We start from the raw sequence: 18,583 nt of genomic DNA, 5'->3' as shown, positions 1-18,583 counted from the left end.
AGCCAGTTGAGAAGGTAGGAATATGATGAGCATACTTCCTGGTACCACGGGCAGTATATAATCATTATCTGAAATTTTGCTAGGCAGGAGCCTGCCTGAGACTATACTAGCCTGGCAATCAGGTGATCTTGTTTGCAGATCAAGGTTGATTTTTTTTTTTAAGATTTTATTTATTTATTCATGAGACACACACACACACACACACACACACACACACACACACAGGGAGAAGCAGGCTTCTTGCTGGAAGCCTGATGAGGGACTTGATCCCAGAACCCCGGGATCACAATCTGAGCCAAAGGCTGATGCTCAACCACTGAGCCACCCAGGTGCCCCCAGAGCAGGATTGATTATTAAACAGTTAGTGTTGTTAGCTCTGAACCCATCTTCAGAGGTCCAGACTAGACTCTAGTATATTTCCAGTGTCAAAGCTCTTATGGCTGGAAATGGCCTGGTCTTGTAAAAATTGTTAGAGAAGATATTTGAATTCCCAGGAGTCTCTGGGTGAGGGGACTTCTATTCTCTGTTTCTGTGCTTTTGGAGTAACACTGGCTCAGATCAGTCTAGGATGTTAAGAGGTATAAACAAATAATTCACACAAAACCGACTAACATGGGTGTTTTGAGTCCAACCAACTGGAATTTTATTCTCTACTCACTGTGACTAGCTTACTGCTCTGAGGAAGTCCATGTTCTCAGAATACCTGCTATGTTCCAGTGGCTTATGGGGTGTGAGGATGACCTAAGATACGGAATGTGTAGAAAATACATAGAAAGAGTAGGCAGGGTTTCATAAAGTCTGGCTTCCTTCCCTTTGGTCTGATAGAATGCCACAGTGTACATCATCTCCAGCCTCATCTCCGGTCCTACACTCACAGACAGTTATGACCAGTAGCTCTTGGCCAGCCATTTCTGGTCCTATCACACAGACTATCGTAGAATTGAAACTAGGAATCTTTGAGGACAGAACCCCGAATGATTATCTTATAAGCCTGTGAGCCTTTCTTTTTTCTTTAAAGTCAGCCAATTAACATAAAATGTATTATTGGTCTCAGAGGTAGAGGTCAGTGATTCATCAATCTTATATAACACCCAGTGCTCATTGCGTCATGTGCCTTCCTTAATGCCCATCACCCAGTTACCCCAACCCCTCACACCTTCCCCTCAGCGACCTCTAGTTTCCTATGATTAAGTGTCTCTTACAGTTTGTCCGTGTGAACCTTTCTTAAAGAAGACTGATGCCTACTTGAGGAAAGGGGTTGACTGTGTATAGAATACTGCAGAATATTTCTGAGGAACCTAGCTTGAGGGAGACCAGTACCCAGTTCACATTGGGCAATGTGGGGATTGCGGCTCCAGCTTTTTTTCCAATTGCTTGATAGCTTCAGGGAGGTCTTTTTGGAAGCTCACAGATTCAGAAATGGTTTGACTCTGTAGAAGAATTCTTTTCATGTTTGAGCTACGATCTAAGCCAAGAGCTTTGGAAATTTTGAATCCATCTCTTATATTTTTTTTCCTGAGTTAGATATGAGTCTGCCTGCTCAGTTCAGATTTGACAGTGGAACTTATTTCAGAAGCAAATGGCTCACTCCGAAAAGCAAACCACAATCTTGTCCACTTTCCTTTGGTTGCATTTTGATATTGACTTAATGCAGTGACATATTTTGGACTCAGAAAACCCTCATTGGTTGCCCAAAGGACTCCATTTGTAAGGATCAGACACGAGGCTGTTACGGAGGACACATGTACATGCAGAGTTTTGCTCTCATTTGCTTTCTTTTTTCCCATCTTTACTGGTGATTTTTCTTAGCTACCAGGGGGCTAAATTCCAGGGTTAGGAGGCTTTAGCTAATGGTTATAAAACCTTAGGGAAAGTACAGCACTTCTGTGGTCCTATCTTCCTATCAAGAAATGACAGATGAAGGAAATATAAGTGATCTCTACAGTGAAGTGTGCATTCCCTGTAATATGTCTTTATCTTCTTGCATTTATCAGCAGCCTGGGGTGACAGGGTTTTTAGACTTTTGGAAGATTAAAGGGCTTGTTTTCTTGCAGTAATAGGCACTCTACCATGTTCTTTTGTCTGCCTTAGTTCTGAGGGACCCCCCCTTTTTTTTTCCTGTTTTTAACACCAAGTGTTTGGATTAAGCTTCAGGAATGATCCGTCTCATAAAGGTCTCATAAAGGTTTTTTTATATTCTGGGGCACTTAGGGTTTGCAGGGATGATGGGTAGAGTGAGACCCACAGAGAAGTATCGAAGCCAGGATTAGGAAGCTGGGCTTGTATTTCAGTCTCTGTTACAGACACAATCGAGTGGCTTGCCTCTCTTTATCTCAGTTTTCTGGCTGTAAAATAGAGATGCTATTTTCTGCCACCTTCCAGATTCTCAGAGTGTGAGGCATTTTCAATTTTAGCAAATTTCTACAAATTAATTGAGCAGTGCCAGTAAGGCCACATGCATTGACCAACAATGTCAAGATCTAAAGTTGATACGCCATTGAACTTTCTGCCTGAAGCCTTACTCAGGTGGTGTTGTCTAGGAAAAGCTTTGGGGCGAAGAAGCCCATTTCTTCAGGGCTCTTTTCTTCACATGCCAATTGTAATCTGATAGTTTTCCTTCTAACTGCTTCATGGCTTTTATATACTCTTCAGGCTGTTTAAGTGATTCATAACATGAAGAACTCATTTTCTCCTGACAGTGAACTTGTGATCTTGTTCATCTGGTTCCTAGTTCTGAGATTTCCCCTAATACTCAGAGCCATTTTTCTCAAAGTCTTAAAGGGAGATCAGTTTTAATAAGGGGTTGATCAAGTTTAATAGGTGGCTTGAGGTATGAATCTGCTGTTGCTAAGTCAAAGTTTAAAATCCCTATATTATATCCTTGATTTTTTCCCCCTTCTCTTATGGGCATTTGTGTCTACTTAAAGTAATACACACAGAGAGACCAGATACATGCCTTAAGGTGACCTCTATTGATGCCTTCACAAATCCTATTCTGATTTGGTTGTCAGGGCTCATCTCTATTGGGGAACTCATGAGTTCGCAGGTCTGGAATGGTAGATGTGTGAAGACAAGGGCTCTAGAGGTGTGTTATTGGCTGACTTGTGGAAATAATTGTTCTGTATTCATTCGCCATGTGCTCCCAGGTATTTAACTGAGGAGCATATGTTCAGCACTTGGAAGGATCCAGAGAAGTGGACATAGATCTTGTTCATAGGAAGTTTAAAATAAATTAAAGTACTACAAGTTATGAATTCAGAAATGGCTAAAGTGGAAGGCTGAAGATGAAAAGAGGGCAATACTTTGGGTTCCAGGACTTTAGAAAAGCAGAGGTTACTTTAATTGAGGGGATTAGGTAGTCTTCAGGGAAGAAGCTGACCTTTATGGAGATGGGCATTGAGGTTTGAGAAGCCTGAAGATATGGCTCAGCATGAGACTTGGCTCCTGGCTGTAGAACAGGTATCTGTGGGAGGTAGGGATGAGGAAACCATCCATTCTGGCTGCAGCAAAAGCTAGGTGAAGAGAAGAGGGAAATGACATAGATTATCAAATGTCAGGTTGTCCGGGAGCCCTGTTTACCTTAATTTTTTTCTTCCTCTTTAACCATTAATGCTACAGGGGTATGCTGGCAAACTAGCTCTCCAGAAGACAGGAAGGAAGGAGGGAGGGAGAGAGAAAGGAAGGAAGGGAGGAAGAAAGGAAGGAAGTAAGAAAAAGGAAAAGAAAAGAGGAAGGAAGAAAGAAAGAAAAAGGAGAGAGAGAGAGAAACCAAGCAAGCAGGCTCTGATTTGTAGTATTTGCCAATGTCTGTGGTATAAGTATTCCCACTATGGCCAATTTCAAACTATCAGTGGATTAACGAATAGCTTACAAAAATCCCCCAAAATTTAACAGTTGGCTCTTACATGCTAGTAGAAGCCTGCTACTGCACACTATTGAACAGCCTGATTTAGAGCCAATAGAATAAATCGTCACCATACCTATCTGGTCAAAGCCACTGCAGAAGACTTTGGGAAGGCCTAGGTAACCAGCCACATTTTATACCATATCTGACTTGCTCGGCCATTGTCAATTGGTATATGGGTGGGCACAGCACTCCAGGGAAGCTATTCCATAATCTGAACGATGACAATGCTTGGCACAAAGAAGTAGAGTCAGTCATATTCCCTATCTTGGGAATTTGAATGAAAGAATCCCAAGCTGTATTTTGCCACAGAGGCAAAAGCTAAAAGGATGCCATTTGACAGAGTCGAGTCCTTGGCAAACTGAAATCATGTGGAGGCCAAGGTTATGAATGAAAAAACCATATGGAGGATGGACCTAAGAGTATTACACTAAGTGAAGTAAATCAAACTGAGAAAGACAAATACCATATGATTTCACTCATGTGCAATCTAAAAAAAAACAAACGAGTGAACAAACAATGGAATCAGACCTATAAGTACAGGGAACAAACGGATGGTTACCAGAGGGCTGGGGAATGGACAAAATGGGTGAAGTGGAGTAAGAGATCCAGGCCTCCAGTTATGGAATGAATAAGTCATGGGAATAAAAGGGACAGCATGGGGAATACAGTCAGTGATACTATAATAGTGATGTAATGAGACAGATGGTAGCTACACTTGCAGTGAGCACAGCATGATGTATATACATTTCTCCAGTCACCATGTTGTACACCTGAAACTAATGTTAACATCATGTGTCAACTATACTTAAAGAAAAAAGGAAACAGGAATACCATAGGGAAACTGGAGAAGCTGATTGATAGAAGGGAGCAGCTGTAGAGAGCAACCCTAGAGCCTCTGGGGCGGGTGCAGGGTTGGAGGGGGTGCACCCAGGCCCCAGAGCTCTCCTTGTTCTTAGCTGCTGTCCAGTTCTAGGTCCAAAGCATTGCTTTTCTTGACTCTTCCTGACACAACTTGAGTGGGTCTCTGTTCCATACAGTGTGATGGGCTCACTGGAAAAGTTGATTTGGCACCTCAGAGTACCTTGCAGAGCTTTCTGTAAACACAAAAAATCAGAGAGGAAGGGGCAGATCATGCACGGGCTTCTGATTGAATTCCAAGTACACCCCGTCCTTTATTTCTCTGCAAGCCCCCCTCTCTGCATGCCTCCCGATGGCTTGTGAATATTATGTTTTTCATTCTGGCAGGGCTGGTCTGGAATCTGCAACATTGAAAGAATAGCCAGTAGGACAAGTGGTGGGGGTGATGTGTTTTGTTGGCATTTACCACGATAGGAAATCATGAGAAAATTGCAGCTATTAGCAATAGGGAAAAAAAGGTCTTTATTTGCAGAGGGCATCTGGTGCGCGAGGGTACGAGAAGATGCCCTCTACTGCATTGGTATGAAATGCCATTTGAAAGAGGCTTAGGGCAAATTTGAGTCTTCATCCCCCCTGATGTTCTCTGTACATGAAAATTTGTGAATAATTAAATTGTTAGGGAGGGGGAAAGCATGCTGCAGTATTTTTGCCCAAGGCTTAGTCATACACACAGTGAAGTAGCTACTCCCAGAGTCCAGGGTTCAGGGTGGCAATATGCCATTGTCACAAGGGAAGGGTCCTCTCTTTATAAGGGATATGGTGGAGAGTTGTTAAGGAGACCACTTAGAGGTCAACAGATGGGTACTCTGCCCACAGCTCCATCACGAACCAGCTGTTGGGTCATTCCTAAGCTGCTTTTTTTTGGGGGGGGGGGCTCATCCCCTCATCCATAATAAAGGATTTTGCTGAGAGAATTTTAACTTTTTGTTTGAGAAATAAAACTCCTTTGAGACGCTAATGAGAGCTGTGGATTCTTTCCACAGAAAATTGTGCATATGCATGCAGACAGAATTTCACATACAGTTTTAGGAACTTGAGAACTCTCCAGGGACTCATGAACCCCAGATTAAGAAGAACCCCTGCATTAGATGATGTCTGGGCCTTTTTCTATTTATAAAATTTCATTTTTCTAAGACTTGGGATCCTGGAAGGAACTTGGAAAGTCAGTGAGGCCCTTCTTTTTGTCACAATGAGAAATAAGACTCCTCTGAAACACTTCAAACAGAAGGCTTAATGAGCCAGAGAGGCTTGTCGGCTTTCCTCAAAGAATCCATAAAGTCTTGGAGTGTGCATTCTAAGTGGGAAGAAACAGTGAATTTGAAGTATATGTAATATAATGGCAGTTGATGTTAAGGGCTATGAGGTTACAGATACAGGATTGTAATAGTATTGTGAGGGATAGAAGGGCATGCTATAGGTTAAGGCCCTCAGAGATCACTTCTCTGAGGAGGTGACATTTGGGAAGAAATCTAAATAAAAGAAGGAATAAGGCATGCAAATCTAGGGTAGGACAGTTTCAGGTAGAGGCTTGGCACAGTTGAGCAATAAGAATGGCCAGTGTGGCTGGAGCTGAATGACAGAAGGGGGCAGAAAAGGAATGGTGGGAAGTAGGTAGAGGGGTTGGCAGAGTTTGTTTGGGGTAGTTCTGTGTCCACTTGAAAAAGTTGTATGTATCTTGAGTGACATCTCATAATAATGGTTATTTGTTAAACCACTCATTCATTTGATGTTTTGTTCATTATACACAATGTGCAAAGCAATGAGCTAGTTGAGTAAGACAGTGGTCCTCAAACTTGGTGTGTGTCAATACCACCTAGATAGCTTTCTGAGGCTAGGGGTTCCAGAGCACCAGCCAACACCCAAAACCTCTAGGGTGTAAGGCCCAGGCCTCTGCTGTGTTTTGTTTGAAAAACTTCCCAGGTGACCTTGGTATGCAGTTCCTGGGCCTGCCTTGGCAATACCACTGGAATAAGATAGCCCCATCTTCGGGGAGCTTACAGTGGAGCAGAGGGGATGGAACGATGCTTGAATTATTGCTTGTACATGGGAGAGCACAGCATGTCTCATAAGAGGAGCACAAGATATGCTAAATAGGGTTTCAGAAGAAGTGGCTACCTTCCTTTGGAGAGCTCAGAGAGGCCCAAGGAACAACTGAGCCAGGTTCTTCACCTATGTGATGAGGATAGTGTCAGAATCTGCTACAGAGCCATGTAAAGACTGAGTGCCTGAGAGTTTTCCAAACAGGGTCTGGCACATAGTAGGTGCTCAATAAATGTGACCTGTCATTTGAGTTGGGTCTTAAAGAATGGCTAACGTTTTCTGCAGTTTGTCATCTAAGAAAATTTTTTTTGTAAAGCTTCCATGTAAAGCACCATTCAAATGGAAATCACCAGCTATTATAAAAAATAAAAAGTCTGGCTGTTAGCTTGATGAATAGTCATAGTTAACAAGGGGATCAAGAATTTTCCAAATCCAAATCCATGTGTATAACCTTATACAGGAAACATTCTGTTCCTGACTTTGGTGCTTAATCCGATTCATTGAAACCTTCATTGTGTTTATGTATTGCTTCATTTATTGGACCAGCCTTGCAGGACCAACTGTGGTCCAAACATTGTGCTCAGTGCAGTGGGCAAGCATTCTAGGCCTGGAAGAGCTCTCATGCTAGTAGGAGAAGTAAAAAGTACACAAATGAGTCAAAATAAGCTGAGTTTTCATTACGTAGGTACCCCCTTGAAAGAGGACTGAATATACATCTGCTTACAACATCTGGATCCCATTTCAGTTGGAAAGTCTGTTTTAAAAGGAAATATCCATATGTGTCATGTGACTGTGACCAATCCACTCAAAGTAGTTAGAGAGTGTCTGAATTATTTTGTGTTACATTGATGTTTGTAAACGATAGGGTTGAAACCCCCTTCTGTGCTGGACTATAGGATAACCTTGGAAAATGAAGGCTGTATAAGGCTGGTGCAATTTTCCAGCAATATCTAGATGGGGCCAACAGAGTCTTGGACCTCCTCAGGCGTTGCACATAAATGCTCAGGAAACATTAAGGCATTATGGCATTAGGTCTTGGCTCCATTTAATTGACCCCAGAATTTTGACTGCCAAAAATCAGTAAAGATTAATCTGCTTTTTAGAGAATATTCCTTTGCAGTTCAAGGGCCAGTTTCTCAATTCCAAGAAAAAGGCAGGGCTAATTCCTAGCATGAGCTCTGTAGCTTGCCCACAGTGGTCGTGGGTGGGCAGGTTTGTTTGAAAAGGCCCCCTGACTCTGTTCTTGGTGGAGTGGCAGGGTGTGTGGGTTGGAATGAAGGATGGAAAGCTGAACCCTGGGCTCAGTGGGAGTCTAATCAAGAGAGAAGTTTCCTGTGGATCAGGCCCAGACCCAAGAGGTGGAGGGGGCCTCTCTATTTCCGGCCTGAAATGAAACGGCAGTATGGGAAGGCCGGGTGTGTTACAGCAACTTCCCTGGGGTAACTGTCCTGTTCAAAGAGCTCTGCTCGCCTCACACAGTGGTTTGTTTCACACAGAAGCCTGGGGCCGCCTGAGAAACGCATGATTATAGCCAAACAAAGCTGATCATCTCAAGGCCTCTCCCCCTCCTGGCTGGGAATGTAGCTTTTACTTTGTGTGGCACATGTGTAGTGCCTCTTTCCCGAAAGCTCTCAAGATGTGAGACACTGGAGACCCAGGAGGCAGAGCTCATTTTCACCCTCTTTTGGGATGTCCTCATGCTCCATCGGGGCTTAATTAGAACCGTCTGGTGAGTAGCCTTCCGGGGAGAAATAAACTTTCCTTGTGAATACCAACCCCCACCCCAAGGAGAAGTAACAGCACAAATTAAATGCATATCCAGAATTGCACTCATCCGAATCCTGACATCATAAACACATTTATCCATGAAAGTGACTGCATTGGATCTGGGAAATCTCCCATGTCTTACTGTGGCTGTGGCAAAGGGGGCCCCGTTAGGACGTTCAGAGAAGGGGGCGGGTTGATGTTTTGATACCAAACCTGCTAGCTGGTTCTCTTTGCTCCCCCACCTGCCTCTCTGTTTTTAGAGAACTAATTCTTCCCTTCACTTGGCTTGTTCCTCTTTTGATCTTAACCTTGGCTACTCTGCTCATGCTCCCAGCAAGTTTGGTGTACAGGGTGGTGTAGCAGGATGAGCTGGGACAGCATATCTGGCCTGTGAGTGGGAAGTGGTTTAGGGTTAAGTAATCCAGGGTGGGAGGGTGAGTGGGACAGACCGTTTCAGAGCACCTCTGATAAAGGAGAAGTGGCATTTGCACACCTGAACATAGGTCCCATCTGATCCAGTAGTTCTTGATTTCAGTCTCACATTTGTCTCTTCAGTCTCAGTATGTTTGGCGGTCGCCATTGACATCTCTAATTCTCTAATTTTGTACAGTGATTCTTGCTTTAGGGGTATTCAGGAGAGCTCTCATTGGGGTTCTGTGAACACCCCTACACCCCCTGTGCCTCCCACTTCCCTCCCCACCCCTGCCACTGACTCACCTGTTCTGTTGGTCTCAGGGCAATGTGGCTGAGATGGTTAACTGTGGTTTTATAGTTTGCCTTACTTGCTAGTCCCCCATTCCTCTTTTCTTATATGGAAGTAGGTCATATCAGTTCAGGGCACACTGGTTGGTGGTCATCCTTCCACAGGCTATGCTCTGTATGAATGTGAGGGGGACAGAGATGAATGAGACATTTTTTAAAAAAGATTTTATTTATTCATGAGAGACACACAGAGAGAAGCAGAGACATAGGCAGAGGGACACACAGGCTCCCTGCAGGGAGCCCAATGTGGGACTCGATCCCAGGACCCCAGGTCATCATGCCCTGAGCCAAAGGCAGATGCTCAACCACTGAGCCACCCAGGTGCCTGGGACATTGGATTTTGACATGTGGGTGACGCTCCATCTGTCACAGGCCAGCTAGCTGAGGTAAATGACAGGGCACAAGGACCAGAATGGGATGCCTTAAATCAAATTTCCTACCCCATTTGGTTTTTATTCCCCTACTGGCCAACTTCAGATTCAGTCTTATCAACAGCAAGCTAGTGACTAGAATGAAAGCCATCCTATCATTCTGGCCAGACATATTTCTGCCAGGTATCACCAGATGCCTCTTTTGAAGGAAGTGGCATGATCAGTGAGTGGGGTTATGAGAAAATGTGCAGGTCCTTCAGCCTGGGCTCTATTTCTGTGATGGAGTCATTCTCTCCACCATTGGGATATGGTTCTTCAGACCAGGGAATACCCTAACAATGGCTCAGCTGGCTCTTTGTGTCTCTTTCAAAAGCATGGGGGAGTTGGGTGACCAGTTTGATTTCAGCTTTAAACCATGGATAAGCTAGAGTGACATGGCAGGCAGCGTATTCTGTGGGAATACAGCACCTTTGAACAAAACAGTCAATTTGTATAAGGCAGGGGTGGGTGTGCGAGGTTTTTTTGTGTGTCTTGGATTTATAGACACTGAAGAGAGAGGAGGTACAGTACTTCCAGAGTGCAGGAATTGCTTCTTCATTGCCTCTGGACCCCAGCCCATGATCAGGTGCAGTCAGGTCTCCATAGAGACTTATGTGATGTATTATGGTGGTAATTTGTTTTGAGAGAGAGAGAGGGTACCTCTCCAGAAGGGCCAAGATTGGGAGGGAGGGAGAAATTATTCTTCCCAAGCAGGGCATGAGAACAATCTGCAATCTACTCAATGTCCTGGACTTTATGTTATTTCAATTTCTGGCAGTGTTTCTGACTACAGTATCATTGGAACACACTTTTTTTTTAATTAAAAAAAAAAGATTCTTTGTTAAAGCAATGTTGTTTTATTATTGAAGGATTTACTGATAGAAAATGACCACTATTAACTTTGATAGTGCTTCCCCCAATTTGGATAGAGTAAGTTTATATGATTTATATGTTAAGTAATTAGAAATAACAAATCTCAGGCTTTCCTTAAACCCTGGAAACAACACACACACACACACACACACACACAGTTCATGTGATAATTAGGAGGGGATTTAAAGAACTGTTTTGTGTTTAAATGAGTAATCGTATTAATGATCTCTGGACACCTAAATAATGGGCATCTTAAAAAGGGAGCAATTGAAATTAGCTGTTTGAGTCACCAACTGCTTTCAGAACTTTCTACTTGTGGGACTTGTCCTAATCAGTGGACTTTTAGCTTGTTTGAGAGTTTGGGTTTTTCTTTCTGTGCCAGCTAATAGCAGTACTGAATGTGCATGTCATTCTAGTACCTTCATTCCAGTTACCCAGAACACAGAAATCAAGCTTGAGCTACTGGGGTGGGGGGGGGGGGGAGGGCAGAAGATACGTTGGTAGAGGACAATGGCTCAAGGTTGGCCATGAGGGAATATTATTGCCCAGGACAACACTTGCAGGAAGGGAGCCATATCTGTGATTTTGGAGAGCCATAAGATAATTTTAGATGGCATTAATTTAACATTGAATCATATAGTGAGGAAATGGTTCCTTTTTGAAATCTCTTTCAATACCTCTGGTTTCATCAAATAGGAAGTTTTGGTATGATGTGTTAGTAATACTGCTCAGACATTGCAATTTCAATCTTTATAGGTCACTGTAGCTCCTAAGACTATACTTTTTTTTTCGAAATACAAAATTTTATTTATTATTTGTTTTAATCCCAGTATAGTTAACCTGCAATGTTCTATTAGTTTCAGGTGTACAATATAGTGATTCAACACTTCCATACGAAACCTAGCGCTCATTACAAGTGCCCTCCTTAAAAAAAAAAAAAAAGAAAAAAGAAAAAACAAGTGCCCTCCTTATTCCTCATTATCAGTTTCACCCTACAGCACCCGCCCCCCCACTCCCTCTTCTCTGGTCACCATCAGTTTGTTCTCTATAGTTCAGAGTTTGTTTCTTGGTTTGTCTCTCTCTCCTTCTCCTTTGCTTGTTTGTTTTGTTAAATTCCATGAATGACTGGGGCACCTGGGTGGCTCAGTTGATTAGTCATCCGGCTCTTGATTTTGGCTCAGGTTGTGACCTCAGGGTTGTGGGATTGAGCCCTGTGTTGGACTCCACACTGGGTTTGGAGCCTGCTTGGGATTCTCTCTGCCTATCCCTCTGCCCCTCCCCACCCCCTGCCCACACTCTCTTTTTCTTAAAAAAGAAATTCCACATGTGAATGAAGTCACATATGGTATTTGTCTTTCTCTGACTTATACTCTCTAGCTCTATGCATGTCTTTGCAAATGGTAGAATTTCATTCTTTTTAAAGGCTGAATAATATTCCACTGTGTGTGTGTGTGTGTGTGTGTGTGTGTGTATACACTATACTTCTTTATCCATCCACCCATCAACAAACACTTGGGCTGCTTCCATAACTTGGCTGTTGTAAATAATGCTGCTATAAATATAGGGGTGCATATATCCCTTTGAATTAGTGTTTTTGTATTTTGGGGCTTCAATGCTCAGTAGTGCTGGATTGCTGGATTACTGGATTATAGTATGGTTCTATTTTTAACCTTTTGAGGAACCTCCATACTGTTTTCCAGAGTGGCAGCATCACTTTGCATTCCCATCAACAGTGCAAGAGGGTTCCTTTTTCTCTGCATCTTCTCCAGCACTTGTTGTTTCTTGTGTTTTTGATTTTAGTGATTCTGACAGGTGTAAGGTGATGTCTTATTGTAGTTTTGATTTGCATTTCCCCGATGATAGGTGATGCAGAGCATCTTTCCAAGTGTCTGTTGGCTACCTGTATATCTTCTTTGGAGAAATGTCTGTTCAAGTTTTCTGTCCATTTTTAATTGGATTTTTTGTATTTTGGGTGTTGAGTTGTATAGGTTTTTCGTATGTTTTGGGTACTGACCCTTCATCAGATATGTTATTTGCAACTGGTTGCCTTTTAGTTTCATTGATTGTTTCCTTCACTGTGTAGAAGATTGTTATTTTGATGTAATCTCAATAAGTTATTCTTGCTTTTATTTCTCTTACTTCAGGAGACATATCTAGAAAAAAGTTGTTATGGTCAATGTCAGACACATGACTGGCTGTGCTCTGTTCTCAGATTTTTATGGTTTCAGGTCTCACATTTAGGCCTTTAATCCATCTTGAATTTATATTTGTGTATGGCATAAGAAAGTCATCCAATTTCATTCTTTTGCATGTTGCTGTCTAGTTCTTCCAACATCATTTGTTGAAGAGACTTTCCCATTGGATGTTTTTTCCTGCTTTGACGAAGATTAATTGATCAAATAATTGGGGGTTTATTTCTGGGTATTCTGTTCTGTTCCACTGGTCTATGTGTCTGTTTTTGTGCCAGTACCATACTGTTTTGATTACTACGGCTTTGTAATATGACTTGAAGTCTGAAATTGTGATGTCTTCAGTTTCGCTTTTCTCTTTCAAAATTGCTTTGGCTAGCTGGGGTCTTTGTGGTTCCATATAAATATGAAGATTGTTTATTCTAGTTCTGTGAAAAATACTGGTGGTATTTTGTTAAGGATTGTATTAAATCTGTAGATTGTTTTGGGTACTAGACATTTTAACAATATTTGTTCTTCCTATCCATGAGCATGGACTATCTTTCCATTTCTTTCTGTTGTAAGACTGTACTTCTGATACTTGGACTAATTTTCTTTCTTCTGGATTATTTTTCTTTTCTCTCTCTCTCTTATTTTTCTCTTTTTTTAGTGCAGTACTCTTCATTTTGGAGAATCTTCCCCAAATGTTTGCTGATCTTGACTACTTATGTATTTATACAAATACAAAGTATTTGTACGAATACTCTGAATTGGTCCTTTCCTTTCCTTTTCTTTCTTTTCTTTTTTATTGTTTTATTATTATTATTTTTTAAGACCTTCACATGCCTTCATCTGTAGATGTTTCTCTGGGCAGGGCAGTTCAGATTTTCCCAGGAAAAATTTTGCTTTTGGATGTCAGTGGAAGAAGAGGGCTGGGGTCATCAGCAGGAATTAAGCTGTAACCCTCTTTGTCCTGTTCCCCTCCAGCCCCTCTCCCTTGCCTGGTGTCCTTGTCATTCAGAGGATAAACTTCCTGTCTCCTATTAGATGAAGAAGGGATTGTTATCTGGAAGTGCATGGGGGTGGGATGTCCTTCATTTATCTAGCCTCTCAAATTTCCCCATCTTGACAACCACTTCTCTATAATTATGGCCAGTCTATCTAAATTGCTTTATTTCTACACGTCATTTTTCAAAATTTGCACTATTGTTAGGTATTTAGTTTGCTATTTTTCCAAATACAACTAAATTTTATGTTTAAATTCTCATCTATTTCTCTATATTTCCAAAAGAATATTTCTAATAAGTGAAATTACTGGATCAAAGGACAGGAATATATGAAGTAAGTGAAGCTTTCTGAAAGCCTTAGCTGTATTTTGCCAAATCTTAAATCCCAGTTCCATCATTTCTCGCTGTCATCATCATCATCATGATCACCATCATCATCACTCACCATCTCCACCATTACCATCATCATATCATCACCATTATCAATATCTGTCACCATCACTCATCATCATATCCATCACCATCATCTTCATCATCATCATCATCTCTAGAGGAATACTTGCAGTGACTATTCTAAGCACTTTATATTCCCATCTCATTTAATCCTCAAAGCAATCCTGTGCATAAGTCACAGTTATTAGGCATTTTAAAAGAAGTTTTTATTTATTTATTTATTTGAGAGAAAGAGAGCATGAGCATGAACAGGGGAGGGGCAAAGGGAAAAGCAGACTCACCACTGAGCAGGGAGCCCAATGCGGGGCTCGATCCCAGGACTCCGGATCATGACCTGAACCAAAAGGAGATGCTTAGCCGACTGAGCTACTCAGGCATTTTGGTAGAGGAGAAAATGGTGGCTTAGAGAAGTTTAATAACTAATAGGTGGTGAAGCTAAGATTCATATCCAGACCCAACTGGCTGCAGAGTTATGCTGATCCTATCAGCTCACCATCCCCAGAGCTACCCTGTGCTCCTGTTTACCTGAACTCATCTCCAGGGTATTTGGGAGTGAAGAAATGTCCTTATCCTTCCAAGTTAGCAAGGAATGTTGGCTCTTGTTAGGGTCTTTGCTGTTCGGGGGGACACTGTTTTCTCTCAGGGAAAAATTATGAGTTCCTGCTTTCTTCATGCTACATTGCAGTGTAGGAAGACTCTTTAAGGCCCTGGCATGGGGATAGTGCTTTAGTTTGGTTTATAGGATGGTTGTAGATTTTTTCTTTCTTTTAATAATCCTGATATTATTTCAAAGGGGAGCTGAAAGGGAGAGCATACCCCTGAGGACCTCTGGCTTATCACGTATGAATAATTCCCAAACCTCATCTTTAAAATAAATGGAAATATAATTCAGTTGGTCATATCGTGTTCACTTCTGGGTGGGTGGATATGATAGCTCTTAGGAGACAGGTGGCCTGAATCTCCCCCTGACTCAGACACTCCTTTATTTTCTCAAATACAGCTAAAAGAATGATATGCCCTACCTCTCGCTGTTTCACAGGAGTTCCCTGAGAATAAGTAAGAAGATCTCTGTAAATTCGTTTTTTCCCCCTCTAATCAGATAGGATGAAGACCAGGAATGGTAATTATTGCCACATTGCTACACTGAGGTAGAGATCATTAGAATTCATGCCTTTTTATCTAATCTCTTGGTCCTTCCACCTGTTCCTACCTTTCAGCAGGGTCTCCTGGTGAAACCCAGAATGCTCTTGCTTATTTTTAGCAAGCACAGAGCCTAATCAGCTAAAGAATTTTCATAAAGGCCGTGGGACATCAGTATTTCCTTTACTATAAGCAGACTTCCCATCTGCAGGAAGGATGAAGAATTTGAGGAAATTTGCCAAAACATGTCTTCCACCCTTGGTGCCACTAACAACTACCTGCCCAGCAAATGATAGGCTGTATAACCTCATCCACTAATTTCCTCTCACCTCACGGTAGTAGAGCTTACCCAGACTCCTGCTCCGGGGCCTTTGCTCTGGTCAACTGAGTATTTCTATTGAAAGCTCTGGAACTGAACAACTAATTCTTCCACCCTTCTGAGGGCTCAGCGATTTACCCATGGGTCAAGATTTAGAATACGCATGCTACTGTCTTAGTCCTCTAAACAGGGTATGTGTGCTGAAATATTTTGTGATCCAAAAATAAATAAATAAGAATAAGGGAAGGACTTTTAATGAAACAGAAGCATAAAAAATGAAATGAGAATGAGTGGTAAGAATGGATTGCTATTGTCAAGAGAAGTAATGTCTTAGTCTGCTTAGGCTATTATAATAAAACACCATAGACTGGGTTTGTTTGTCACAGTTCTGGAAGTTGGAAAGTCTGAGATCGCAGTACCAGCATAGTTCGGTTCTGGTGTGAGCCCTCTTCCTGGCTTGCAGATGGCCACTTTCTTTTGTGTCCCTATGTGGCTGATTGAGGAGCTAGAGGCCTGGTTTCTCCTCTTCTTATAAGGATACTAATCCCATCATGGCCGCCCCATCCCCATGACCTCATCTAAATTTGATTACTTCTCATAGCCCCACGTCCAAATACCATCGCATTAAGGATTTAGGGCTTCAGTATGTGAATTTGGGGAGGGACACCAATATTCCTTCCATAACAAGTAACTTCTTTTTTAAAAATCTTATAAATGCATACTTATATGTTAAGATGGATTTAGGTCCTTTTTGGTAGATAATTATTTAGATTTATCAAAATCTTTAAACAGAATTAAATTTCTGTTAAGTGGGAAGACCTTCATGGGTGAAGTGTGGACATTTGTAGCCTGTTAAAGCTGAGACTCATCATAAGAGAAAGTTTCCCTGCTTATCCTATCTGAATATTACCCCACCCTTGCTTACCCAGCATTACTTTTTATAGCACTTATCACTTTCTGGTTTTTTTCTGTTTTGTTTCCTGTTCTGTCTCCAGCAACAAGAACAAGACCCAAGTTGTACTGATATGTTGAATGAGTGAATGAGGCATTTTTATCTTAAGTATTTTTAAACTTCCTACATTTATATAATATTCTTTATATTATATAATATTTTTTATAATTTCCATATATTAGCAAATGTATCTTTTTTACCCTATGATAAAAATTAGTGGCATTTTATATACCCATAAGGAAAAGAACAAGTGAGTCATTCTGAATCTCATTCCCTTTCAGTTGGAAAAGGTAGAAATGAACTGAGAATAAATCTGTCTTCAACTATTGGAGGGAAACTAATTTAAAACAGTTAGATGGGCAAGAACTCGCAGGGGTTGGCATGAGGCCCCTTTTGGCAATGGGACACAAATTCATCTTATTTTCCTATAATTTGTTAGATATAAAAATCTGCAAGGCATTTTTGTGTTTCTACAGAGATGAATAAAGGAAAGGTTATGGGCTTCATTGCCTCCACCCATACGCTGGGCCCCCCTGGCACCCTTCTCAGGTGACTGACATTAAAAAGGTATTCCTACAACTTAAAATGAAAAAACTCCAAATAATCCAATTTAAAAACAGACAAAGGATTTGAATAGATATTTCTCCAAAGAAGATGTACTAAATGGTCAATAAGCCCATGAAAAGATGTTCAACATCACTGATCATTAGAGAAATGCAAATCAAAACCAAAATGACATATCATCTCAGACCCATTAAGATAGCTACTATCAAAAAAAAAACAAAAAAAACAAAATAACAAGATTGACAGGGATATGGAGAAATTAGAACCCATGTACCCTGTTGTGGGAATGTAAAATGGTGTACCCACTAGGAAAAACAGTATGGCGGTTCCTCAAAACTTAAAAAGGGAATTACCCATATTATTCACCAATTCCACTTTTGGCTCAGTACCCGGAAGAATTAAAAGTAGGGTCTCAAGGGTCTCCTGGGTGGCTCAGTCAGTTAAGCGTCCAATTCTTGGTTTCGGGTCAGGTTATGACCTGAGAGTTGTGAGATCGAGCCCCTCGTGGGGCTCCTCACTCCACATAAGGCTGCTTGAGACTTTCCTTCTCCCTCTGCCCCTCCGCCCCCCTACCCTGTGCACTTTCTCTCTCTCACTCGCTTTCTCTCAAATAAATAAATATTTTTTTTTTAAAGGGAGGGTCTCTAGGAAATACTTCTATATCCATGTTCATAGCAGCATTATGCACAGTAGCCAAGAGGTGAAAGGAACCCAGGTGTCCATCGGTAGATGAATGGATAAACAAAATTGTGGTATATACATACAATAAATATTATTCAGCCTTTAAAAAAGTGAAATTCTGATGTATACTACAGCTTGGATAAATGTGAGAACATTGTGCTGAATGAATTAAACCAGTCACAAAAACACAAATGCTGTAGGATTCCCTTTATATGAGGTATCTAGAGTAGTCAAATTCCAAGAAACAGAGGGGAGCCTGAGTGATGCAGTCAACTGAGTGTCTTACTCTTGGTTTTGGCTGGGGTTGTGATCTCAGGGCCATGGGGTTGAGCCCCGAATTGGGCCCTGGGCTGCCCCGCTTTGAGCTCTGGGCTCTCTCCCTCTGCCACCCCCCCCCCCCCCAACATGCTTTGTCTTTCTCTCTCTCTAAAATAAATAAATCTTTAAGAAAATCATAGAAACAGAAAGAACAGTGGTGGTTACCAGGGGCTAGCAGGTAAGGGGAAATGAATTATTATTTAATGAGTCAGAGCTTCAGTTTTGCATGATGAAGAAATTCTGGAGATAGGTTGCGTAGCGGTGCAAAGATACTTAACACTACTGAACTGTACAGTTAAAATGG

At 41.6% G+C, this 18,583-nt stretch overlaps 1 protein-coding gene and 1 long non-coding RNA gene across 5 annotated transcripts in view; one reads left to right on the top strand and one right to left on the bottom strand.

Moving 5' to 3' along the window:
- Positions 1-18,583, top strand: part of DOCK5 (dedicator of cytokinesis 5) — a 211,708-nt gene that overhangs the window by 14,463 nt on the left and 178,662 nt on the right. The gene's annotated exons all lie outside the window — the stretch shown is intronic.
- Positions 4,740-18,583, bottom strand: part of LOC144296021 (uncharacterized) — a 57,229-nt gene continuing 43,385 nt past the window's right edge. Inside the window, exons 4-5 of the long non-coding RNA XR_013363165.1 lie at positions 9,350-9,507; positions 4,740-5,001 (exon numbers count right to left, since the gene is read on the bottom strand). This is a non-coding gene — a long non-coding RNA (uncharacterized LOC144296021). The remainder of the gene's footprint in view (positions 5,002-9,349; positions 9,508-18,583) is intronic.

This window comes from Canis aureus, chromosome 24 (genome assembly GCF_053574225.1).
Source record: "Canis aureus isolate CA01 chromosome 24, VMU_Caureus_v.1.0, whole genome shotgun sequence".
Classification (NCBI taxonomy): domain Eukaryota; kingdom Metazoa; phylum Chordata; class Mammalia; order Carnivora; family Canidae; genus Canis; species Canis aureus.
The sequence above is the reverse complement of the archived record's forward strand: the minus strand, read 5'-3'. Positions and strand labels throughout refer to the sequence as shown.